The following is a 27,984-nucleotide window of genomic DNA, read 5'->3' on the forward strand; positions in this document are numbered from 1 at the left end:
AGACTTAATAACCAAATTCATTCAAATAGCTGGTTACAAGGTCAACACACAAAAATCAATAGCTTTCCTCTACACGAATGACAGACTCACTGAGAAATAGGACAAACAATTCCTTTCACAATAGCATCCAAAAAACTGAAATACCTAGGAATCAACCTCACAAAAGAAATCAAAGACCTCTTCTCTGAACACTATAGCACTCTGAAAAGAAAGATTGAAGATGATATCAGAAAATGGACAGATATCCCTGGCTCCTGGGTAGGAAGGATTAATATAGTGAAAATGGCCATACTTCCAAAACTGCTATATAGATTCAATGCAATTCCAATTGAGATCCCAGCAGCATACTTCACGGACCTTGAGAAAACAATCCAAAATTCATTTGAAACAAGAAGAGACCTGGAATAGCAAAAGCAATTCTAGGTAACAGAGACATGGCAGGGGGTATCACAATCCCCAACCTGCAACTCTACTACAAAGCTACTGTGATAAAAACAGCATGGCACTGGCAAAGAAACAGACCTGAGGACCAGTGGAACAGATTAGAAGATGCAGAAACAATGCCAGACACACTCAGCCATCTCATCTTCGATAAAGGAGCCAAACACCCTCACTGGAGGAAAGATAGCCTCTTTAATAAATGGTGCTGGAAAAATTGGATTTCAAATTGCCAAAGATTAAAACTAGACCTGTATCTCTCACCATGCACTAAACTAAAACCAAAATGGATTAAAGATCTAAATATTAAAATAGAAACTCTGAACCATTTGGAACAGAGGTTAGGTAGAACTCTTGAAGACATCGGTGTAGGAAAAGATTTTATGAACAAAACCTCAGTTGCCCGTGAACTAGCACAAACAATCAACAAGTAGGATCTCTTCTTATTAAAAAGCTTCTGCACAGAAAGAGAAACCATCAGCAGTGTGAAGAGACAACCCACAATGTGGGAAAAAATCTTCACCTACTTTTCCTCAGAAAAAGGTCTACTATCTCGAATCTATAAAGAACTTAAAAAGATCAGACCTCCCAAATTTAAAGACCCAATCTGAAAATGGGCATCTGAAATGAACAGACATTTCTCAGACAAGAAAGTAGAAATAGCAAATAAATACATGAAAAAATGTTCAACATCACTGGTCATTCGAGAGATGCAAATGAAAACAACCCTGAGATTCCACCTCACTCCAGAAAGGATGGCTGCTATCAGGAAATCAACCAATAACAAATGCTGGCGGGGCTGTGGGGAAAGAGGAACCCTGCTCCACTGCTGGTGGGAGTGTAGACTGGTGCAACCACTGTGGAAATTAGTTTGGAGATACCTCAAATAACTAGGACTGGAAGTCCCATTTGACCCCACTATTCCACTGCTGGGGATTTTCCCCAAAGAGTTAAAAGAATCATACCACAGTGATATATGTGCACCCATGTTCACAGCAGCACAGTTTGTGATAACTAAAACTTGGAAACAGCCCAAATGCCTGTCAACTGGAGACTGGATAAAGAAAATATGGGTTTTTTTTTATAAAATGGAGTACTACTCAGCCATAAAAAATGAGAAATTAGAGACATTTATAGCTAAATGAATGCACATTGAGGCGATACTCTTAAGTGAAATAAATAGGACACACATGTATAAATACTGAATAGTTTCTCTGGTGTGAGAAACTGAAAGTGTAAATAAGGACTAAAATATATAATAGGTAATGTGAAATAGGAAGAAAAGGGGCAAAGGGGAAGGAAGTGGGAGGGCTGGGGAAAGGATAGAAGGGAATGGGATTAATATGAGAAAATGGAAAAATAGGAACAAAATCTTTGTAAATAGGGAGGACTGGAGGGGTTAAAGGGAGGGCTGGGCAAGGGTGAAAAATAAGAACCAAGAGAGACTATGTAAAGGTGCAAATTTCCAATGATGAATGTCATTATATTGTATACCTAAAATGTACCAATGATTGGAATGAATAATCGATAATGTAAAATAGGAAGAAAAGGTCCAAAGGGGTAGGGGTAGTGGGAGGGGCAGGGGAAAAGAAAGAAGGGAAAGGGAAAATGATGAGAAATGGAAAAAAAGGAAATAAAGTCTTTGTAAATAGGGAAGGGTGGAGGGGGTGAAGAGAGGGCTAGGAATGGGGAAAAAATAAGAACCAAGATGCATTATGTAAAGGTACAATTCCCAATGAGAAATGTAATTGTGTTGTATACCTACAATGTACCAATAAAAGAATTTAATAAAGTGCAAAAAAAAAAGAAAGAAATGGGCCATAGATTAGCTCACTGTGCAAAGGCACTGCAGAACCCTGGGTCAGCCTGAGTCAGAAAGACGCTCTACCTCCTAGAGGGGGCCAAAACGATCTCATAGAAATCCAGATCTTACTGTTTTTCGCCTGTGAATGAAACCCTGCTCATATATCACTTTGCAGGAAGAATCAGTGTCAACATAAGGAGACCAGCCTTGAGGTAACAAAGCCACCTTTGTGGGGCTAAACTGAGGTGTGCCCCTCCCAAGCACACTGCCCAGTGTTGCACCCTAATAACAAACCAACACAAGCTGGTGAAGGCCTCATTCCTCACAGGTAGCTAGGGAGCAAGCATGCTGCCCACCAGGCTTCTCCACGGGTGTCTCAGACACCAGTGTCTGTGGGAAGCCAGCCAAGCTCTGCCTTTCAACCCCTTCGAATTCAGAGATGCGGAGAGGCCCCATCATTCAGCCCACTCCCCTCCTCCAGGTCATGGGTGTACCACGCCTGCTCCCTCCTCTGTTGACGGGGTCTTGGCAAGAGGCCTTTCCATTTCCAAAACATGGAAAGACCCTGAAGTGAATCATAGATCATAAGTCACAGGGCTCTCTTGAGATCCCTGTTGCAGGAAGTAGCCTGAAATGGGACGCCTTCTCTTCCCCTTACTGTCCTCAGGGGCCCGGAGTGTGGTTTCTCAGAAACAGCCTGGATGACAGCTCTTGCAGACAATCCAAGGTTGAAAAGCTCCAAAGAGGCAGAGAGCCTTCTCTCACCTGGAACAAATGTCTTCATACACTGCTGCCTTGATCAGGAAGAAACGGTTCAACCAGCACATACCCTAAGCAAACAAGCAGACGTGGAATCCAAGCTTGCTGGGAGTTCTCACACCTTTGTGTCTTTCATCATCCTGTCCCCTCCACTTGGAATGGCTGTTTTGGCTGGGTAATTTGACTTGTTCTTGGAGATTCACCTAGTGCCTGACCCACCTCACATGGCATGCACACACTGTGCCCTCATTACCTGAGCATACTGGTATCTGCATTCAGAGCACCTTCAAGTAACCAAGTCAGCATGTGGCAAAGAGAGAGCTCCACAAAAGATTCTAAATAAATGATTAGTGCCAAATCCATTGTGTTGAATGTTGTAAAGGCAACCTCTTCCTCCCCATTTATTCATGGGTGCTGAAAGATCATGAACTGTTCGTGTCATGAGGAAGCATCTTGGAAAATATTCTCAAGTTCACAGACACTTGGAACATGTGGAAAGTGCAACATTTCCTAAGCAATGGATTTCCCAATTTGGGGAGAAACAAAGGATCCTTAAGAAAGAATATTTTACTATTCCTATTTAATTGATTAAGCTACTGAGGTAGAAATGCCTTCTGACTGTCCCCCGTGTTTAGAATTGCTGCAATAAGGGCAGGTCATCACACAGTAACTTTACACTTCTTTGGCAGGTGGCCACAGGGTGCAGGCATTTTGCAGGACCCACAAGAAGGTGAACAAAACACATTTGGTTCCTGTGGTCATAAAATAGGTGTGGGAGGAATTGACTGGGATGAATAAGTACATAATGACAGACTGTAATTAATACTCTAAAGGAAAAGTAAGCAACGCCACAAGAGATTATCTAAGAGGAGCAGGGCAAGATTGGCTGCATTTATTAGCAACCACTGTGTATCAGCGGCGCTGTGCTTAGACTTAACTCATTCCCTCAGGGCCTGCAGACAGAGAGCTGCGATTGAGAGGCTCCCCCTGAGGAGGTCCTAAGGCTTTTGAGTAACCTCTGCTTCCCTTTTTGCCAAAAGAGGAAGTTACAACACCTTGCCTACTTGCTTCCCATTTTAGTGTAGGAAGCACTTTAATGTTCAAGCATTTTGTCTTTTCAAACTACGGAGTGAAATTACCATCGATAATGGCTTTCACAGAAATGAGCAGATATTTTCTATGAATTTGGATTTATAGTCAATGAACAACTCATTTTTTCAACCATCTCAACTCTCATTTTTTATATTAGGATTTTCCCCATTCTTTGAAAGATGAAAGCACTGACGAAAAGGTAAACTCATGTGGACTGAGAAGCTTGCCTTCCCCAGGAGCACAATACAGGAAGGCCACCTTGCCTTCCTCCCCACACTTTCCTTGAGGTGGGAGGCAGAGGTTGCTTCTTGAAGACCAGCAGAGACACTTGCTTATGTTTATTTGTTTTTCTTGCACCCCAGTCCACCTCAATAGGCATAGGAATTACTGTGGGAATGAAACAGACACCCGAGATCCCTCAGACCCAGTCCTGGTTTGGATCCAACTGATACAGGTGAGTAAGGTAAGGAGGAAGGACTTTCTTTATCTCTAGGTCCATGTGACAAATTTGTGGCATAGAATGAGGCCCTGCTGGAAGGACCCGTCCCAGAAGGATCAGTGACCAAGGGCTCACAGTAGTGAGTCACTGGGCACCTGGAGGGCTGGCCCAGGGGAGCTTTGTGCCAGTAAAGGAGAGATTGGCTCATGCCTTGTTTCTCCCCCAGCTCTGACTTTCCTCCAGCACAGCCTCCCTGCTCCCTGAGACTGCTAGGGGCAGCATCAGCTTCTGTTCCCATAGGGGAGGATAAAGAAGGTGGAGGTGCAGTTAGTGTTCTTGTGGCACATGGTGCACGAGGCCAGGGGGCTTTCTGTAGACATGAAGCCACACAGGACAGGCCATGCACAGGGCACCAGATGTATGCTTGTTGGCAAAGGGGAAGCATGGGGCCATGTGGTTCACAGACCCTTCCCTACCCACCACATTCCAGCCCCATCACCTCCCAGGCAGGTAAGGAGCCTGAGGTTCAGAAGGTTACCTGAGTTGCACATTCATCACATAGCTAGATGGTAACAACTCCACCAGTTGAGCACGTTTCTGTTACACTGCTGCCTCCCGGTGACCCAGGACTCCTACTGTAGAGAAGGGAGAAAATGATAACCTGGAAGTGCCCCTTCCATAGCCATAGGACCCACTTCCACCTCTCCTCTGAATCCTGAGAAACTAGTTCACCCTAAGCTGTTAATGACTCACAAGCCACCCCCAGCATATCTGTAATTGTAACTGGTAAAGAGATCTGCAGAAGCATCGGAGGACCTTGTAGAAGACCTTTGTCCTTTCCCACCAGACAACAAACTTCCACCCAGAGAAGGGCTGTATCTGATTTTCTCTGTATATGTGGTGCAAGGCATGGTGCTTCGTACATGCAGATCTTCCAAAACACAACTGATGATGGATGAATGGATAAGTGAATGGATGCATGGGCCTCCCAGTAAAGAAATCATTCACTTCTTCAAATTACACTCACTAAGAATCAAGCATGCAGGAAAGAAGATAGGCACTAGAGATAGTCCTGTGAACTAGGCAGAGAGTCTAACAGTAGAGTTGGTCATTAAATAGGCAGCAACCAAATAACTAGTTATACTTAAAGTTAGGTATTGTAGGAGGGGCCAGGGATTTAGCTCAGTGGCACTGCTCCTGCCTCAAAAGCACAAGGTCCTGAGTTTGAAGTTAGGTATGGTAGTAAGGCTAATAGCCACAACTGTAGGTTCTGACCATTTAGGTATCCAGCAGTTAATCTGTAATCTCATTTTGTAACTTGGCCATCATATTAACCAAATTCTAATTTTTAAAATTCACTTTGATATTGTTTAAACACAACCTATATGTTATAACTTTTCAATTCAAAAGTTATACTAAAGATTCACAAAGGAAAACCAAGGTGCATAAATCAAAGCTCTAGAGAATAAGGTTTCAGATCCTAAACACATATTTCTACCAGTCTATCTAAAGATTAATATTTTAAAGTTCAAAAAAGCTTCTACAGGTGTATCACAAGTATATAAAAAGTAAGTGCCTAAAAACACTAAAAGCCAATCACAAAAATATAAATAGTAATTTATTACCATTTTCAGTTTTTAAATTTTTATTTAATAATTATTATTTTGTAATAAAGTAAACTTTTAAAAATTCTATTCAAATATGTAATAGATAATCTCATTTTCCCTTTGGAATTATTCATATTGCAAAGTCTATAGTATCTCATAATAGTGGATGTTGACCATGGTTCTCTTTTCCCTCCCGACTATAAATTTCTTGAACCAAGGAATAGATCATGAATCTTTTTTTGGTACCAGGGATCGAACCCGGGATCTTGCACTTTTGAGGCAGGTGCCAGAACCACTGAGCTAATTTCCTGGCCCAGATCATGAATTTTTTGAGTCCTAAATCAATAAGACCAACAGATAGAAATTCTAAAGCACTGAATTCAAATTTCTCAATAACCAAAGTCAAGACCTTTGGGTTTTCTGCAAAAATGTTTATCAAAACTTGCTAATCCTGCAGACTTCTCAAGGAATATCATTTATTATCAGCAAATCAGGATCCAATCCAAGCATTTGTTTTTCATTTGTAACTGACCTCCCAAGTCCTTCTGTGATCCTTTCAGTTGTTATGACTAATAAGTTAGAAAACATAAGCTAACATTTATTCAATTTCACATTGAAACAGTCATTAGTGGTCACTTAGTTCAATATCCCTCCCAAACCAGGAATCTCTTCCACATCCTTGGTCGGTAATCTTCTGGTATCTACTTAAATACCTTACATGCCAGGAAGCTCACAGACTCCCACGGAAGCCCTTTTTGCTTTCAAAAGATGCTTATCTTTAAATTATATCCATCATAGATGAAAGTTCTGTTCTTTACACATGCATTCCTGATCCCCACCGTAGAACAAGCACATGAAAATATTCAATAAATGCCCCCTTCCCTGGATAACGGGACATCTAAATTCATGCATTCATTTAGCATGTTTAGTGAACACCTGCTGTGTGATATTATTTGGAGCCCTGGAGTACACAGCAGTGGATAGGAAAGACAAGGTTCCTGCCCAGGCACTTATACTCTCACTGAAATGAATTGTCTACCTGTATTTCCCTTTCCTACTTATCTTTTAGATGTCATTAGTGGGTGGCAGCAGCCAATAGTAGGGCAGGAGGTTGAGGAATATATAAAGGTTTCATGTATATTCCTGGAAATTACTGAGGAATCCCAGGGAAAGATTGGACTTCCTGTCAGGCTGTGCTGGTGAGTACTCTAGGTCATATTGTTTACACATTAAAGAAACAAAAGCTTGTTTTATGCCTACGCTTGTGAAGCAGGATATCCAACATAGAGACAAAGAGGAGATGTATTAGCATCGTCAACATATACACTTTTCTATGTATCCATACATTTATATATGTGTGTGTGTATGTGCATGTATACATGCTCACATAGATCTATTGATTCCTATTCATACTCATAGAAAAATAGAAAGATAATCATCTAATTTTTTAAATTATTATCTCTAGGTTGTGGGATTATGGATTTTTGTCTGTATTAGTCACATTTTCTAAAATAAAATATTACTTAAACAAGTGAAATAGTTTTATAAAAATCAAATGAACTGAATAAAACAGGTCCTGCTCACTGCTCATGCTGCTTGTGTCTCTGTGCTTCATTCTTACTGAGGTCTCCCTCTCCTTCCCTCTGTTTCCCTGTCTACCTGGCCCAGTAAATAAAGAGTCTCAGCTTCAGCATCATCTCCACTAGAAAGCTTTCCCAATGGCCCCTGCTGCAGGGCCTCTGACCCCCTTTACGCACCTGCTGAACTGAGTACAGATAAGTATGATGGTGCCTGCACCTTCCATTGCTTGCTTGCTTGATTGAAAGGGCCCATAAGCCTGGCTCTGGGCCACTTGGCACTGGACCCCAGCTTCCTGCATGACGCCCCACCATCTCAGGAGGTGTTCTGAAGGTAAGCGACAAATGATTGAGCCTCACATAGATCACTGTTGAAGCTGCCTACAGTTCCTCCTTTCCAGCTGAACTGTCCCTCCTTGTAAACCCCTGCTGGACTTCCTATTGAAGAAAATGCAAGAACTGGGGATGTATAGCTCAGTGGTGCTTGCCTGGCATGTCCAAGGCCCTGAGCTTAGGGGGAGAGTGAGAGAGAGAGAGAGAGAAATAAGCTCACCTCTCCAGCCTTATTCCTCTCTTTTGTATCTCCTCCCAGGACCACTAATCCCACCCTACACAGGCCACCTCTCCCACCTTTGTCTCTGCTGTTCTTTTTAACTGAAATGCTCTTCCCCATGTTCACATATGGAATTTCAAAAAATAATTCCTACTTATTCTATGCCAAATCAAAAGCCACCAGAGCCATGATACTCTCATCAAAATCTCAGTCAGAGGTAGTTGCAATCTTCTCTTGTTCTCAGACCTTTCTTTGAATCCTGTTAAGCTCTTGTCCCATAGGGTCACTAGAATGTGTGCCTGTCCCTGCAGTCATATGAAGAAAAGCTCCATCAAGACATGGGTCATACTCTGCCCACTTTTTATCTTGGCGTAGTAGGCACTGGTTGAGTCTGTGAGTTAAAAGGATTTGGAAAAGCAAAAGTCCAACTTCACTTCCACATGAAGATCCCTGGAAAGGGCTGTACAAATTACTGTGATTGATTTGAATACAGAAAATAGGAGAAAGGCGATCCAGAGAGTAGAGTAAGATCAGCTAGGATGCCAAACAAACATATTAAGTAGAAATTGCTTTAAAAGTTTAGGTATTGAATATCTGAAAATTCTCTTTTCTTGTTTTGTAAGTGCTGGCTTCAAAGTCACCATGTTACTGGAGTCCTGGTTGAAGACCTGTTCTATGGTTTGGATCAAAAATATGTCCCCAAAGGCTCTGTGTTCACAGGTGGGGATAACCTCATCAATGATTAACCTATTTATGAGTTTGTAGCTGAATGTGCTTTTAGGATATGGGGCCTGGTAGATCACTGGGGTTATAAATTGAGAGGGTGTATTCTTGGCCCCATTTCCTTCTCTCTCTGGAGCTTTTGTCTTTCTCTCCGATTCCTGGCCCCCAGGAAATGAGCAGCCTTCCTCTTCCACACCCTTCCTCCATGATGTTTCTGTCTTGTAGACAACTGACCATAGACTGAAACCATGAGCCAAAGTAAATCTTTCCTCCTTTTATTTGACTTTCTCAGCTATTTTGGTCACAAGATGAGACGCAGACTAACACAGCTTGGCTCTGGGGGTCCTATAGTCCACACCCAGCCACTTGCCCTAACAGACCAGACAATGATGTTGGAAGCAGGAAAGAAATTTATTCTCACTATGACTGTACCAGGAAGAACAGAAAGCTCTGGTAGTCTAAGGTCTGTCTTTGAGGTGCTAGCAATTGCTTTGCAGTTAGAGAAGGAGCAAAGGCAAGAGGCAAGCGTTCACGTAGATGGCGATTTTGGTCAGGCTGTGGTCTGCCTGGTCATTATCCTGGGACCAATTGTGTAGAATCGTTTTTAGTGCCAAGAAATTTGCCACTGCTCAGTTTCAATTTCTATCACAAGATATTTATCTACCATATTTGTGACGATGTAATTTAAGATAAACTAAATGAAAGAATAATTCACAAAAGAACAGGTCAGAGAAAGGCAAAATGGAGTTAGGTCAACAATTGTGTCCTTCATGAGCAAGGCCTTAATTCTACCCTAGACACTAACTCTGATAAGTTCTATGACTCTGGAAAGTCATTTAACTCTTCTGACATTTAATATCCTCCCTCTTAAAATGAATCAAGGATCGGGCTGGGGATTTAGCTCAGTGGCACCTTGCGTGCCTTGCAAGAGCAAGGTCCTGAGTTTGATCCCTGGTACCAAAAAAAAAAAAAGAATCAAGGATCATTAGAAGCAGAAACTATAAAAGAGCTTTGTTAAGTTCCTTAGGTCTCGTAGAGATGCAAGGCATTTATAAATATAATGTAATTTATTTCAACAAGTAAATATTAATCACTCTGTACTCTGTTAGGTGTTGGGGGAAGTGGTCTAGGAAAAATGAGACAAATATCATTAGTGGCATCAACTTGCTTTCCTCCTTTCAGGTGTACCCTTCTGTGGTTTGTTTCTGTGTTTCAGTGACATCAAGACATAGGGGAGATAAACTAGGGCTCATATAGCTCACCACATATTCCCTACGCCCAACCCTTTCAAGCCCTACACTATACGGACACACAGGGAGGCAGAGGAAAGATCACTTGTGGGCTTTTAATGTACCAGGATAAATACAACCAGTTTATCCATTTGTTCATACCACCCTTCATAGGGTTTAATGATAAACCATGAGTTATTGCTTTACACAGGATGCTGACTCAACATTAGGATCAGTATAATTCTAAGCAGATTAGGAGCCTCTCCCCTTCAGTTGACACTTTTGATCTCCCTTGCCTCCCCAAAGGAAAACCAAGACTCCATATGTAAGTGAGGAAGCTGGGCCAAAGAGGCTCTCATGTGTTCCAATGCCGAAGGAATGAGACAGCCCACACCAGAACCATACTCACATGGGAAGGGCATCTACTGAAATCTCAGGTCAGCATCCAAAACATATCTACATTTATTTTTGAGGAATATTTATACTGATTTCCATAGAAATAAAAATTCCATTTGACTCAGCTAGTCCCCTTCTAGGTATCTTCCAACAAGAGTTAGAATTGTCATATTACATCATACCCATGTTTATAGCAACACAATTTATGATAGCTAAATCTTGAAAATGGCCTATACACCCATGGACAGATGACTGGGTAAAGAAAATGTGGTATTTATATACTATGGAATAATACTCTGCCGTAAAGAATGATTAACTCGAAGAAATAGTAGGTAAATGGATACGCCTTGATAGCATAATATTAAGTGAAATAAATCAGACACATAAGCTTAAATATCATATGGTTTGTCTTATATAAATAAAGAGTAAAATAAAAGGTAGATAAAAGGAAGTAGAAAGATCTTTTTCAAATACGAAGGGGAACAAGACATGGAAGGAGGGGAAAAGGGGGAGAGATAGGGGATAGAAAAAAGAATTGGAGGGGAAACATGTAAATAGAGCTTTTGTAAATGGGAAAAGAAAGAGTTGGAAGGAGCAGGGAGGGATAGGAGGGGCGGGGCACAAAAAAAGAATTAAGACTTTATATACACGTATGAATTCCTCACAATAAATTAATCATTATGTACTGTGAACGTGTACTAATGAAACATTTTTAAACGTCTATAAAAATGGTACAACTTAATTGATTAAAACACTGGCCTTTTGTTGCATAGATGTGAATTCAAACCTTAGCTCCATCCTTGACTAGCTATGGGACATTAAGCAAGTTATAGACCTCTGTACACCCCTTGTCCCATTCAGAACACCAAAGGCTACCTGTAGAATTGGTGTGGAGACTGAGTATATAATGTATCTGGAGCTTCTAGCACTGTGCTTTGCACCAGCCAGGCACATAATAGATAATAAATATTAGCATAATCATAATTGTCATTGATCTATGCCAAGCACCACGCTAGATCCCAGGGCTAAAGAGGTTTTTTTTAAAGTTCTTGCACTCAGGCAGGTAAACAACCCACTATAACATGATTTGATAAATATTATAACAGAGCTAAGAACAAAGAGCTGTAGGATAAAGGGTTAGGGAAGGGGAGTAATGGCTTCCCACAGGAGATGGTGTTTCCCTTCTGCATCAGGGAATCAGCAGAGTTTTCACCAGGAGAAGGAAGAGAACAGGGTAAGGCATTCCAGACAGAGGGAAACTCAAAGGCAACGGTATGGAGAGTAAGTGAGCAAGGCGAGATTAGACAGCTGCCTGGAGTACTGCCTGAACCTTCCCTTTTTCTGGGTCATTATAGAGAATCAGTTCCAGTTTCTGTGCTCAAAAAACACAGCCTGGCTAGTCTGACCAGGAGATTCCACAGGAGGCAGCGCACAGGACCCTGGCCGGCATGTTGCCGTCCCCCTAGTGTGGGGAGAGGAGGCAGGTGTGCACCTGACCCCTGTCCCCAGTGGAAGGGACTGGGTTGCTAAGGGCTGAACTGAAGGAGATCAGGGGATGAGTGCTTCTCAGAATCCAAGGCCAGCCCTCCAAAGAGCCCTAGGGAATCATAGTCACCAGAAGCTTGGCTGGAGCTGAAGTGCAGCCTGTGCGGCCGCCCATGCAGCCTTCACCACAACAATTGCCGTTTACTTTGGATGCCGGCCGGCCCCAGAGTTCACACACAAGATTTATCACCAGAAGTGAAGTCACACAGACTTCAACACTACCAAACTTCCCAAACACAAGCCTTTGCCTCTGTGGCTAGTCCTCTGTGGTTAGTGGGGAGAATGTGAAAGAGGAACCATCTATTCCTGGGGAAATTCTAGATGCTCTATACATCTAGAAAGAGTAAATTCTCTAGAAATGGGAAGAAATATTTCCCTCTATCTTCAGTAACTTTGGTATCTCCTCCCCACAACAGGGTTATCTGTTGAAATTTTAAACGGTGCTAATGCTCCCTGGATTTTCTCTGATCCATTATGTCTACCAGGGAACTAAGCTTTATAATTTCTTACAAGAGGATTTTGGCAAAGTGGAGAATGAATGTCAATCCTCGTGCAACAGAACTCAGAGGACAAGCAAGAAGTGTTTTTAAGGAGCAGTGAGGCAGGAAATCGATTCTAGGAGAGTGGAAGTGAGGTGACAAGACTTTAGGGAAAAGAGTTTAGTGGCTATAGACTCAGCAAAATCCCTGGAGCCATAGCTTGGCCCCCACCCCCAGGAGACTACAGACAATTACCACTCAGCCACCTGGGCCAGCAGGCAGCTAGGTGGGCCAGTGGCTCAGCAACTTGGGAAAGCATTTTCAGTTTCTCACATAAGCAAGCAGTTCTACATTGGTTCTACCCAGTTCTACACCAGTTCCACACCAGGTTGCACCCCATGAGAAATGAAAACATATGTCCTCATAAAAAAAGAATGCAAATGTTCATAACAGCACTATTTATAATAACCCAAAGCCAGAAACAAGCTGAATGTCCATCAACTAGTTAATGAGCCAACATAACATAGTCAGTCCAATACAATACTACTCAGCAATGGAAAGGAACAAATTACAAAACATACAATGACACTCATAAAACCCAAAATATTACATAAGTGAAAGATGCCAGCATAGAAGACTGCATGCTGCTTGATTCTACTTGCCGAAAATTTCTAGAAAAGGTAAAACTATGGAGTCACGGAGAAGGGACTGAGGCCAGGAGCCCAGAACTTTTGGAAGGGAATGGAAGCATTCTAACTTTGATATTGTAGAAATGGTGGCGAATATACATTTGCTAAAAATCATCAAACTATGAAATTACAATGAATGAGTATAGTACATAAATTATACCTCATAAAGTTGTTTTTGAAAACTGAGGTAACTGTTGCATAGATGAGTTTTTAAATTTAAATTTATAGCTATTTTTCAGCTTTAATTTTCCTCAAGCATAAGTCATCCATTTTATGCTTGAAAATTGGTTTGGACAAAAATTGATCTTTTGAAAGCATAAAAGCTTCTGTGTGTTATCTTTAATTTCTTCTTCAAAACCTTTGTAATTTTATGATTATTCCACTTGGGAAGGGATCAGTCATTGCATGAGAATATAAGAATCTACGCTAACCATAGGGCCCAGGGTACTAATCCAACCCAATGCACCACCTTTCTTCCAAATCTATAGCAATGAATCCAAGATCACTGAATTTCTAAGACTGAAATGTCCATCACAAAATTTCTAACTTCCAGTTAAGCCTTACTCCCATTAACATGGAGATGAAATTAAGCTCATTGTAGGGCCGTTATCTGGAGCTCATCTATAACCCTTTCAGGTTCAGAGCCATCCAGGAGCTGAGGTCCACAAACATGGAGACACCAGGCAGACAACTGGCTCATTTGGTAACTTTCCAAATACCTCTTTCTTCATATTTAGAACATTCTATGAATGGTTTGAAAGTTTTTTTTATCTTCACACAACATGTAACTCAAACCAAAGCATTTTTATTATTTCTTTCTAAATCTGTAAATTTCAACTTGTTTGAATTATTGATGAAATTATCACTCTTAGTGATACAGGATGAAATCTGAACCAAATTGTACATTGTTTTACAATGAAATTCAGAGAAAAATATATGCCCAATTCTGAAGAGTATTAGTTGTCCAAACTTAGCATCAGTAAAGCCATGACTCTGTTTATAAATGGGGGGTGACAGCTGAAACGTAACTTTTATGTCAAGATACTGATTACTTCTCCAGTGGAAATAATGGTAGTTATATTTTTTTAACTTGTGTTTGTTTCTTCTTTCTTAAAATTTGTTTTAGAGATTAACTAGTTCTTCCTCCAAGAGGAAAGTATCTGACACTGAGTTTTACTCTGAAAATTATTTTTGGTCAAAACTTCTCTGATATTCTGAGTGGCTGAAAGATCATCTCCCAGAGGAAACTTACCAGACCCGGCAGAGGAAATAGTCATAGAATGATAGAATCTCAGAGATGAGGGAGACTACCCACCTACCTCAGGAATCATCTCTACAATATGTCTGGTGTTCAGTATATAATTCTAGGAAACCATGACTCTCTGCATCTAAAATTTTACATTTTAGTCACTTTTTCTATTTTAGTTAGCCATTTGAATAATCCAAATAGAGAGTAGAGGATCAACTCTGTCTGCATTTAAGTGAGATGACTAAACTTCTGGATCTATGGAAAACTACACTAAACTAAAAAGCAAATAATTAAGAATTTAAAAACCATAAAGAAAATGATCCACTCTCTCTCCCCAGGATCATCTCATTCGCCAATCCTCTCACTTCATAGATTTCAAATACAACTCCCTGAGGCTACCTCCTGCTTCAGGGAGGACAGATGAGTGTGAAGTAGTTTACATTCTGTTCCAGGTTTACAATTTTCTATTTTTGCTTTGTTGTTGTTGTCTTACTATTTAAAATCTTAAATGGTAAGCTGTCTACTTACATTATGTATTTGCAAACCTGCTGTAAGCTATTCATCGCCTCCTTCTCTTTCAACAAACATGCTGCTTTTTCTTCTATCTTGTAGCTAAACAGTGTGTAACACCTAATGCCCCTTCCTTTATTTTACTTTCTGTTTCCATTAGTACGTGTTTGCAGTACATAATGACTACATTCATCATGGGGAGTTGGTACGTGTACATAACACATCTTAATCCTTTTTACTTCCCCTTCCCCTCTCAACTCTCCCCTCCCTCCATCTCTTGGTTCCTTTCCATTTGTCCAACTTGGCACATTAAAATTGTAAGTCATTGTACAGGAAGTAGAAGGAATCCCTAAAGCCCTATACATATATCCTTTGATTTTTATAGTTAAATGAGGTTTTGTGTATCATAAACAACACATAGTAATTGCATAAAAGAAAAACAAGTTGCAAACCTTCCAAAAAAGAGCTCAGTGATCATCTGTTATAAGCATCATGTTGCCAAATAGTTATTACTCATGTAGCTGAGGGTGCTTTGCATTCTTTCTAAAAATAGCTCTTTCCATGGAAAAGCACAATGTACAGTTGCTGTATGAGGTAAAACTACGAAAGAAGCTATTTTTATCCTTCACTCAGTAAACTTTTTATTACAATTTGAACTAACCAAAAAGTTTACAAGAAGGGAACACAGACATCCGGAAATATGCTGAGTTTCTTTTCTTCCAGTTTACATTTCTGAAATACATTTTCTGTTACATAAAACCATATTCTCTAACCAATGATGTCCAATAATGAATGTTCCCAGCTTTCAGAATTAGTGACAATGAAGTCAAGCTCCAAAACCAGAAGAAAAATACAGAGATCATACCATTCAAAGAACCAACAGTCTACTCTAAAACATGTCAGCTTTTGTCATTATTTCTATCTCAGAATCTGCACTGAAAGGCAGCGCAGTTGTTGCAAAAGAGCCAGACCTGCAATTACATCTAATTGCAAAGGTCTGGGTGGGACACTAACTCCTACCTGTGAGGTGTCCAGCAAGGCACTCTGCCAGCAGCAGCTCAGGCTCCTCCTCTGCCTAGTGGGACCCCAGGTGTCTGCCGGCTCAGCTGTGGAATGACCTCAGACCCAACTCAGGAGATTCACAAGGAGGATCTTTGCTTCTAGATTTACCCAGGGTTCAGGGAAGGAATGAGTGGGAACAGTGCAAAAGGAAAAAGTGAAGAAAGAAAAGACACTTTTTTCAGTATTGCAGCATTTGAAATCGTATCTTTCTATATTGGGAATTCTGAAATCACATCAGTTAATTTTCCACCCAGAATAACTGTAGGGTATCTATTCATAAGCCCTGGTTTTTCATAGTGTAAACTGAAATACTAAAACATGAAAGCTTTAAAGGCAAAGCCAGAAAGGAAAGACACACTTTCTGTGATCATTCTGCTGCTCGGTCCATTAGCACCAAAAGTTAGTCTAATTGTCATTTTTTTGTAAATGTCTTATACATAAATTTAAGGAAAATATAAAATAGTAATAATAATAATACTGTAATTAGATAAAAATTGCATGCCATGAGAACTAGAAGGTAATGCGAAAAAATAAAAACCCTTTTTTTTTGTTTTGTAATACTTCACACTAAGCTACATCCCCAGCCTTTTTATCAATTTCTTTTTTGCTTTTGTTTTTAGGCAGAGTCTATATTTCCTAGATGGAATTCAAACTTGCCTCCTGCCTCAGACTCCCAACGTGCTGGGATTACAGGCATGTGCCACTACAACTGGCAATAGAATTTCATTTGGGGATAAAATTATATATAATGTTTGTGTTGGGCTTAAATTATTTAAAATTTTTAGTGTTAAAAATTCTACTACTTACCCAGAAATCTGAGGCCTTTTTATTTCCTTTTCTAAATATTAAAATCTGAAATCAGTAGATGACAAGTGAAGCCTTTAACACACATACCTACCTAGAAGTGTCCCTGCTATTCAGTCCTGTAATTCATAGATGATCTTGAGATAATTTCCTAGTTATTACCACACATTCCCAGCACATATACTGACCACAGACTAAAAGAAACCCGTTTTTTAAAGTTAGAAAACCATTGAGTATGAATTGCAAAGAACATGGCTTTTAAACTTTAAAGATCCATTCTTGGGATCAGCAGTTCAAAAAGCTGAATACTTGACTTATCTTAGAAGCATGGCAGTCCTGAGTTCCCAGAAAGTTCAGAACTGGAGGAGGTCACTCAACTAGCTTTTGCAAGGATGCTACCTATCAAACCAAAACCCAAAAAAAAGTCAGGAAGGAGAAAAACCCTTTCTCCTTCAACTCACTCCCATGGACAGCAGTGTGGGAAGCTCCTGCCTGACACACAGGCAAAGGAAGGGGAAGGAAGAAGAAAGGGAAATGAATGAGAGCAGTGAAGGCAAAAGGACAGGGCCAGAAGGGACTTGTGCCATTCTTGACACCTAAAGTTCTTTTGTCCAGTGAGGCAGCCGAATAAAGGAAGGATAAATTATGCCCTGAGCAGTGTTGTGTACTCACAAATGGCATCCATCTCTTCTCCTGGAGCAAAACCACAACATCCCTATTCCTGGACAAGATCTACAGTCTCATGCTCCCTGGGACTGTCGTAGAAATTCCCAACATTACACTCCTATTCCTGGAAGGAGCACTCGGGGCCCTGGCCATTTTTGCAGGTGGCCAATAGGATGAGCTTCTGTTTATTAGGCTGACATGAGCTGAAGCTTAATACAGTCAGATAAAGACTTGGCTTTTAGCCAGTTTTATTTGACAACAAGCTTGAGGACTTCCAACAGCCTGATGATTCACAGAATAAAAAACGAAAACACACATACACATATACCGTGCAAAAGCCTCCTAACGTCATGTTTTTCTAACCGTCTTGGTCTGCTACCCCACTTCCTGCATCATGAAGAGGATGTGACCCAACAGGATGAATTGCTCTCCTTGTTTTCCACGTTCCAGCTCTGAAAAATTACTGTCTGAGTTTGACCACTTGATCATTGTCCTTTGGTGAACACACACAAGAAGAAAACCCACCCTCCAGTTACCTGAGCTTCGAAGCCTCATAAACCGTTGGACTTTCTGTTCTTTCTCTAGGTGTCTGGAGTCTCCTGTTCATCAGTAGATAACACTGGATGAGGGGCAGATGAAAACCAAACAGCTGATCCATTGTCTAATTGGACCCATAAGCGTTCTCCCACTTCTGTTCCAGAGCCATGCCGCTCCATGAGTGAGTACTTCACACTGCAGAAGGTGGCAGGGCAGTGGCTGAACTACACCTCCCAACACACACTAGCCCCTTACTGCACACTCCACTTGCTCTTCTGAGATCTCTGGCCCTGGCCCAGCTGGTTGTGTTTGGGTGTCTCATCCTGGCTGCTTCTAATGGGATGTCATTTATTAGGTGCATACTCATGGTCCTGCCCTGTGCTGGCATTTCCATAAGAAATAATGTAGGTGTTATACATGATTTTATAGACAATTTTGACTGAGATGAGAAAGGTTAGATAACTCGCTCAATGTCAAAGCTTTTCCTACTCCACCACACTTTGAGGGGAACAGCAGCAGAGGAACCGGGAGACTTGGGAATTCCTAGGTATGGCCAACAGCAGACTAAAGACAGATGCCATTGGAAGGCATGAATGGTCTCCTTCCACTCAACACCAGCTCTCTTAGCCACACATCATGTATCAATTTATCAAGCCCTTCTGGAACTCATTTATATCTGTCACCTCTGCTGGACCTTGGGATGATACCTGCTGCTAATTTGCACCTCTGCTGTCTTTACTCCTCCAGGAGAGAAGTGTGACAGAGGCTGGTGATGTGAGAGTCTTCTGTGACTGTCTTTCTTGTCCCTACACAACAGAGAAGAGAGAAGGAGGAGCAGCCTCCTTGAGTTTTCAGAGCTGAAATCTCAGTGGCCAGTGCTGAGGCACACAGACCCCTGCCCCACCCCATCCACATTCCACCAAGCTCCCCCAGCCTGGTTTGAATCAGCAAGCATTGTGCTTCTCTGAGGAAACAGCCACAGTAATATAAAGACACCTTTGTCTTAAGACAAAGCAGATTGCCACAAATAGAGGGAAGACCAGCTTTGGAAGAGGCAGGAGGGAGCTAAGAACCATATTGGGCAGACCTGTTAAACCTGGGGTTCCAGAGGACCTTCTGGGAGGTTTGTCCAGTAGTAACTGGAACTCTCTAACAGAGCTCTGAAATAGCAAACAGCTCTGCGGTTTTCTCACAATATAATTTGATTCATGAGAATCTCAACTACTTCCAATCAAATGAATTTGCCATAATTCATCACTAAATAAGATACAAGTAAACACTGGGTTTTAGGAACTGCGACTTATGCAGCTAACAGTTTACAAGCTAAACTTAGAACCCTTCTCTAATTCTATACTTGATCCTGAATTAATCTTCAGATGATTATGATATTTTTTACTGTATGGTGTTTAAAAAGGCAAACATAGTCTATTCAAATCTAACTAAAAGAGTTTCCAAAGTTTTATTGCTTTTTGACATAAGTAAAAATTATCATAAATGAGCCATAGTATGAGGACAGCAGAAACATAGGTTTTAAATGGTCTTATTTCTAAATCATATGATGATGAAATGATTATGTTCTTTCTGGAGTTATATCGGCAGTTATTTGCACACATAAATTAGGTGTCTATGACATCGTGAGCTGCTGGCTCCTCTTCCAATCCCACAGATCGGGCATTGCGCCTTATACAGGATAGACTCACAAAAAATATTAAAGGGCTTAAATTTAAATAAAGAATAACTCTCAGAAGCAACATGTGCCTAACAATCAGAGATCTTACAGTAGAAAAGAACATTTTAGAAAGTTCACTATATTTATTGATTTAAATGCCTTTCAAATAGATTTCAAAATAAATATCACATCCAAAAAGAAATCAAACCAAGTTTTTTAAAATAAGAATCTAAGTGTGTCATGGACAACACTGTCACACAAATCTCCAGTTTACCATAACCACCTACAGCAGTTGTTCTCAGTCTTGGCCACAAATTTTGATGCCTAGGATGAATCTCTAGAGATTATTTGTCCACCAAGTGATTAAAGGATTCTTTTTAAAAAATTTTAATGTGTACTGAAGGTTAAGAAATAATGGATTTCAGTTTATTCTTTCCCAAAGGATTATTTTCCAAAATATTCAGCCTCTCTAGAAATTACAGAAAAATGAAATGGTAATTTGTCATTATCTCAGATCATCAGGCAATTTTTGAAGAAATACAAATACCCAAGCATTAATATAGTGTTTTTTGAGTCAAGAAACTAATTAACTTAGTGGACTGGATCTGGTATTTTTAAAAGTTTTCGAAAAGGAAAGGAAAAGAAGAGAGAAGAGGAAAAGAGTTTGTGGCATCTAGTCAGGAAAATACAAACTTTCCTTGAACTCAGAGTGTGTGTGTGTGTGTGTGTGTGTGTGTGTGTGTGTGTGTAGAGGATTGCTATACAGAATTTCTTACAGTGTATTAAGGAAGGTTTGACAAACGCTAGAATATAGAAAAAAGCACTCTGCCAACTGGGAGGAAAAATAATCGGTCACAATTTTTCTTGTTGATAACAGACTTGAAAATGTTCACTTTCCCCTGGGCATTTCTCCTCTGAGAATTTATTCTAATGAAATAATTTCTTAAGTTTACATTTGAGTGTACGGATGTGCATGTCCTTGTTGTTTATAATACTGAAAACTTTAAAATATCCAACTATATGGAATATGGTTAAATACATTACCCATGTAACAAAATACAATACAGCTATTAAAATATGAAGTAGGGGGGGCCGGGGATTTAGCTCAGTGGTTCCGCCGCCTGCCTCACAAGCAGAAGGTCCCAAGTTCGATCTCTGACACTCCCCCTCCCAAAAAATGAAGTAGGTCAATATCTATTGACTTGGAATGAAGTTCAGACACATTGCAGGGGAAGCAGGTTACAAAATATTAGGTGGTCTATAATTTCACTATAGTAAATATTTATTTATAGATATACTGATGTTAGGGGAAAGAGAGGTTAGCCCTCTGCCTAGACTCACACATCATGGCTTTTCCAAGCTGTGGGCTTTTTTAAGAAATTTATTTTCACCAGATACTTACTGTATCTACCTCAGAAGATCGTCCTGTGAAGGAAGTGAATTAATGCATGTAAAATCTTCCAAGCAGTGCCAAGCTCTTGATAAGCACTCAAGAAATGGTAGTTCCATCTCAGAGACAGAGAGATTTTATATCATAAATCTTAAGATTGACCACTCTATGTATGCCAGGATTACTAGAGAATTTCATTCCTTTCTTTATACATTATAATCAGAAAAAGACAAAGCACTATAAAAACCAAAAGTAGGGCCAGGGATTTAGCTCAGTGGTTCTGGCGCCTGCCTCGCAAGCACAAGGTCCCGAGTTCGATCCTCGGTACTAAAAAAAAAGAAAAAGAAAAGGCTGGAGCGGCGACTCAGTGTAAAGAGCTTTACCCAGCTCGTGTGCCTCAGGCCCTAGGCTCAACCTCCAGCATGGCAAGAACCAAAAGTATATAATTCTACCTTAGGGTTCTAAAATATCTTTAATTTGATGACTTTAGGTTAAAAATAAATAATACTAAAAAAACAAATAGCATAAAATCTATTTTAATTGGGGTTTGCTTATTTCTTTAAAGAGATAAGGTTTGTGGGATTTTTTTTTCCCAGTCAGGCAATGAACTCTGCTCTGGAATTCTATTGCCTTGATTGTGGAATTTCTGCAACTTCTGTGACTGGTACAAAGATTCTGCTTCCCCCCTCTCCTCTCAAAGGTGTTCTGCTTTCTTTCATTTTATCAGTCTATGCCACTCCACTAAATGAAAACTGTATTAAATTGTGGTATTATGCAGTCCAAAGCTACTCTCTGTCCCAACTGCATTTCTCATGAAATGACGATGACATTCTGCCCAAAGAAAACAGTTCAAACTGAGCTGGCCTTTGTTACATGAGTTTATTCATGAATTACGAACAAGAACCTCAAGTGGCATTGTGTGTGGGCGAGGAGACTCACTATTAAAGAAAATAGGGAATTACAGAAATACATGGGAAAAAAGACTATTTTAAAATCATCCATTGTTTCCCTACTCAAACCCCATTTTTAGCACACTAGTAATTTCCCTTTCAGTCTTTTTGTTGCAGAGTTATCTTAGGTGATTGTAATCATATTTAGACACAAGTAAGCAAATTGCTTTTTCACTTGGTATTATATCAAATGCATATATCATGCTATCATACAATTTCAAAAAACATTTTAATGGCTGCATAAAATTTTCTTGGGTGAATAATGTAACCTTTTCCCTTTAAAACAACATTTAGGTTGTTTTCAAATATTAGCTATAAACTATAAATTGTTCTATGAATAAAACTAAAAACTTTTGTGCATAAGCCTTTATGTATGTAAAATTATTTCTGCTTTGTCATGTGTAGAATTCAAAAAATGAAGTTATTGTGTCAAAAGTCATGAGGATTTTAAGACTAAGATAGTGTTGCCAATCAGCCCAGGGTTCTTTTGCTCAATACAGATGGAAGTCATGAGTCAGCAAAGTACAGCTCTGGTATCACCAGATGACACTGGATAATGTTGGATGCTGACAGCTGACACAGCTGCTGTTCACTACCAATGTCTGCCTCCACCATCCAGCGCCAGCTTGTGCCGGACACTGTAGATCAACTCTCGCCAGTGCTGGTCTCTGCTGCTGATCTTTGTTGGCTGCTGGTCTCCGGAGCTCTGCTGTCCTAACAGCCCCTAGTGTTTATGGCTCTTTTGAATAGACTGCTCTGTCTACACTACTCAGGATAAGAATATAAGCAGTCTTGTAGGACTTTTGGAGCCCTCATTACCTGAGAAATAAACCATGAGTAGGTTTACAGGACGCCAAAGTGAGCCTTTAAAAGGGCCTGTGTTGCAGCATGGGGTAAGGCAGGGGGTGTCGGTACATTGCAGGGAGCTGTGCAAGTGGCTGGAGACTGCTGTTTATGTAGCAGTTGCAGACCCCTGGTTGGAGCAGGGCTCCAGGACAGCCTCAGTTTGTCATGGCTGGGATCCAGTGAGGGGGCAGGGCTGAAACCAGGGAATCTTCTGGAAGGCTAGCTGTGGGCGCTGTGATATTAACAGTGGGCCCAGATCCCACTCCCTGATCTTAGTCATGCTAGGGTGCCCCCTCCCTTCTTCAAAAAGTCAACAGTAGTCTGAAGTGGTGGGAGCAGGGTAGGGGCACCACCTGATCAAGCTGCACCCAGGTTGGAGTGGAGTAGAGGAGAGTGGCTGCTGGACAGCCAGGCAGGACACCCCTAGATCACCAGCAGGACACCAAAGCAAGTTGTCCCACTCCATTTGGAGGGTGTGGGGGAAGAAAAGGTAAGCAAAGGGGAGGGCACGACAGCAGCTGGCCAAGCTGTGCTCACCCTCCAAACTTGAGAAAAATAAAAATGGTAGAGTCAGGCACTCCTCGCCTGTCTCAGTAGCTGCTGACATATACAGCTGACTCCAATACCTAACTACTAGTTTCCACTGGAGTTGGCCTCTGAATTGATATAAGAAAGCAATATGGATTAATTGATCTGCAGCCTTGTTTCAAAAAAAAAAAAAAAAGCAGTTTAAAAAGCAAACACAATTAAACCATTTTTTTTTTTGGTACCGGGGATCAAACTCGGGACCTTGCGCTTGTGAGGCAGGCAGGGGAACCACTGAGCTAAATCCCCGGCCCACAGTTAAACCATTTTTAAGTCCAAACATTAGAGTAAAAGGGAAAAATAAGAAGAGTAACAACTAGCGTTTATTGAATATTTATTTTTTATCACACTAAGCCCATCATCTATAATCTTATTTAATTCCTGCAGCAAAGAGGTAGGTGTTAATGATGCCCATTTTATAGATAAGAAAACCAAGGCATGGAAAATTAGTAACTCATTCAATTTCACAAAACCAAGGAAGGACAGAGCAGATATTCAAACTGCAGAACCTGTGCTTTCAACCATTATACCATACTTCATTTGGGGGTGTACTGGGACACTTTTTCTAGGGTTGAGTTACTCCCCTGTAGCCAGGCAGAGAGAGATGATAAAATTTGAAGATTCATGTTGTTCATAAGAAAAACACAAACCTATTTCTTCTAAATGCAAGCATGCCTATTTAATCACACTACAACATTTAGATCTTATGTTTTTAATGCGTACATTTAAGATGTTTATATCAGCTATATAGGTATATCTCTGTTGTTTTCAGTTTAATATCTAGAGTTGGGTTTTTTCCATGTGCTTTTTCCTGTTGTTTTTATGTATTTCTTTGTAAATTGGCAAGTTCTTTACCTTGCCCATTGTTTTTCCCTACAGTTTTTATGATCATACCATAGAATAAAGATGCCATATAAGGTTTTACCCAGGTGATGCACATCTACAATCCCAGCACTCTGGGAGACTGAGGCAGGAGGATCACAAGTTCTATTCCAGCCCGGGCAACTTAGTTACAAAGTGAGACTCTGTCTCAAAATTTTAAAAAATAATAATAATTTTTAAAGGGCTGGTGCTACAGTCCAGTGCAAAGATCCTGGGTTCAATCCCCAGTACCATATAAGAGGTTTTTAGAAAATACTTGCAAGAAAAACCACAATCTCTTATTTGATTTTGAATTCAAATAGCTTTATATGAATTAATGTTCTATAGTCAAGCATTTTCCAATATGATTCTTTCTATCACTTGGAAACTCAGTCTTTCATCTTCTAGAAACTTAACAAATACTGAAATTTTTCTGGGATATAATATCTAATTCTCATTCATCAGGAATGTATTTGGAGCCATGGTATAAGCTTAATACTATAGTGATTTATTTATAATTACTGTCTATTTGTGATTTATTTAATTTATGGTACATTGCTAGTTTATTTATGTGCAGGCTTGTTCCAGCAAGAATTAATGTTATTACTTACATGTTACTTTTCTGTGTAATACATACTGAAGTCTTACATATGTAACAGACAGTATCTTGAGGCCACTGACTCTGCCTCAGATTCTGTGGCATCTGGTTCCCCTTTTCCTGCCTCCGCTTTAGTTTCACTTTGTATCCTCCTATTTCCTTACTAGAGAATGAATTTTCAAGTAAGACAGTAAAAGTTTTATTTAGGGTACATGAGAAATCCTGGATAAGCTCTTATTTATGAAACAATAAGCAAAAGTATTTCCTAAGAGGCCCGTCCTGTACCTAGAAGGATCGGGTTTCCTAGGCCCGGGCTTTATTTTGTGATCCCAGTCTTCTGTCCCATCATGGTGGTCTCTAATTTTCTGGTTGTCATTATTACTGCTCCCCCCCCCAAATTTTTAAAATTACTTAATGCTAACTGGAAGTTATTGAATCTACCTGGGGCTAGGTTCTGAGATAGACCTAAAATAACAATCTTCTGAATTAGCAATTTCAGTGAAAAGGAAGCTGAGGCTGATAGAGTATATATGTTACTTTGCCCAACATCACACAGCTGGCAAGTGTTTCAGCCTGGTTTCAAATTCCTGGGTCACAGTCAAGAAATGGGCAAGAGAAATGAACAGGCACTTCACAGAGGAAGAATAAAAAATGGTCAACAAATATATGAAAAAATGCTCAACACCTCTGGCCATTAGAGATACAAAAATTAAAGCAATGCTAAGGTTCCATCTTACTCCAGAAAGAACGGTGATCATTAGGAAATCAAACAATAACGAATGTTGGTGTGGCTGTGGTGAAAAAAGAACTCTCCTGCATTGTTGGTGGGAATGTAAATTAGTATAACCATTATGGAAATCAGTATGGAGATTTCTTAAATAACTGAAATTAAAAATTTCATATGACCCAGTAATCCCCCTGCTAGGTATCTTCCCAAAAGACCTTAAGTAATCATACGACAGAGATACATGCATACCAATGTTTATAGCAGCACAAGTTGCAATAGCTAAATCCTAGAAGCAGCCTGTATACCACTGACAGATGACTGTAGAAAGAAAATAGGGTAGCTATATATAATGGAATACTACCCTGCTATAAAGACACATTTGAGACATTAGTAGGAAAATGGATGCACCTGAAAAATATAATGTTGCATGAAATAAACCAGACACACAAGCTTAAATACTGAATAGTATCTCTCATTTGAGTGAGACAAAGTACAAACAAAATGATAACAGATGGTTAGAAAGGGACAAAAGGACAGGTCTCTTGCAATAGAGAAATAGGGAATGAAGGCAAGGGATGAGGAGGAGGGGAAGGGAAAATAAGAATAAAGATTTGTCATGTTCAGGATCCTAATAACCCCAGTTAATATAAACACTATATGCCATTACATGAGCTAAGACAAATAATATCAACAAGGATGAAAAAGAGGATAGGGGAACTGGGTAGGGAAGGTGATTTAAAAAAGAAACAAGCTGTAATAGTACATGTAACAATTCTCCAAGATGATTGTAAACTCCATGAATTGCAAACATGTACTAATAAAATAAAAAACTATATTTAAAAATTTCTGGGTCACCTTGACCTCAAACTTCCAGTCCCAGATAATTCAATAATGCATCATTTAAAAGTGTTTCCTAAGAACTTGTGTTTAGTCTTTTAAATATTCTACACAGGAAAATAATTCACTCCAGATAGTGCTGAGGTTTGTAGCATATTCACTATCCTTTCTAAGACTATTTTAAGGTTTAATAAGGAGTAACACAAATTTTATAATAGCTTTGGAGAAATATAAAACACTAAAGTAAACATGGAGAGAGTAGAAGATGCCTCACAACTGTGGAAATTTTAAAATGTGATAAATAAGTTACAAAAACTAAAAAGAGGAATGGCATCGCAGAATCAATGAAAAAGGCAACACAGCCACTAGCTTGCAGTGCCATCTGCTGAAGATAAAGAGCAACTACAGCAGCCCGCAAGGTCGGAGTCCTAGAGGGCCAGGAAGGAGGCTGGTAACTTCATTGCCCACTTCTCTAAAGAGTGGGTACCAGCATCTCCTGTTAAACATGGATATGGAACAAAGGGGAAAATAAGAGTTAGCTTAAAACAGGCAGAGAAAAATAAATAAGATGGGAGAGAAAAAGAAAAGCAAATTAGGGAAGTGATATCATCATTACTGTGTGATTAGAATCTACCTCCAATTATCTGCCAAATCTCCAACCTATCTGACTAATCCATCTTACTGGAGGCCTGCCTTTTCTGTTTTCCTAATTTTTTCAAAGAACCAGCTTTTGTTTCTATCGATCATCGCTCATAGTTTTGTTTTCCGTTTCACTTGTATTTGCTTATCTCTGTCATTTGCTTTCTTCTACTGGCTTTGGGTTTTCAGAGTTCATACATATGCCATGTCGCTCCAAGTCATAGAATTTTAAGCTAGAAGAAAACAGAAGAACCTGGCTCTCCTTTCTCATTTTACACAGAGACAAAGGCAATTTGCCTGCTGTCCCCTGGCTGGAACCGAGGTCTCCACATCCATGACTCACTGTTCTGTCTCCATGCATCTACCACGCTCCCTTCCTACTTTCTTTCCTCTTTTTTCCTTGCCTTTTCTGCTTCTCCTTACTTAGAAGAGAAAGATAAAATTGTTGGCTTGATAAAACTCAAGATAAATATAGACACTTTCTCTTCAAAATATCTGCATGTAAGGATTTTTAAATCATAGGATATTTGTAGCATTGGTTAGTGGATTTTCTGTATTTTACACATTTACTCCAAATGGACAGGTTATCTGTTAAATGAGAAATACAAAAGGGCACAGGTAATCAAATAAAACAAACATTTAGAAAATAAAATTTAATCTTCCTTCTAGAAATTTAAGCTTACATTCATTAAAAATTATGAGCCTAAAGCCAGTGCAGTGGTGC

At 40.0% G+C, this 27,984-nt stretch overlaps 1 long non-coding RNA gene across 2 annotated transcripts in view; it reads right to left on the reverse strand.

Annotated features, from left to right (window-relative positions):
- LOC110348389 (uncharacterized) overlaps positions 1–27,984 on the reverse strand; it is a 115,750-nt gene that overhangs the window by 61,727 nt on the left and 26,039 nt on the right. The window contains exons 2-4 of one of the 2 annotated variants that reach the window (XR_002393594.2): positions 18,158–18,240; positions 16,110–16,249; positions 5,071–5,167 (exon numbers count right to left, since the gene is read on the reverse strand). This is a non-coding gene — a long non-coding RNA (uncharacterized LOC110348389). The remainder of the gene's footprint in view (positions 1–5,070; positions 5,168–16,109; positions 16,250–18,157; positions 18,241–27,984) is intronic. The other variant, XR_015452002.1, reaches the window with a different exon arrangement.

Source organism: Heterocephalus glaber, unplaced genomic scaffold, assembly GCF_053883595.1.
Source record: "Heterocephalus glaber isolate CG9 unplaced genomic scaffold, H.glaber_assembly_v1.0 deba00001442, whole genome shotgun sequence".
NCBI classification, from domain to species: domain Eukaryota; kingdom Metazoa; phylum Chordata; class Mammalia; order Rodentia; family Bathyergidae; genus Heterocephalus; species Heterocephalus glaber.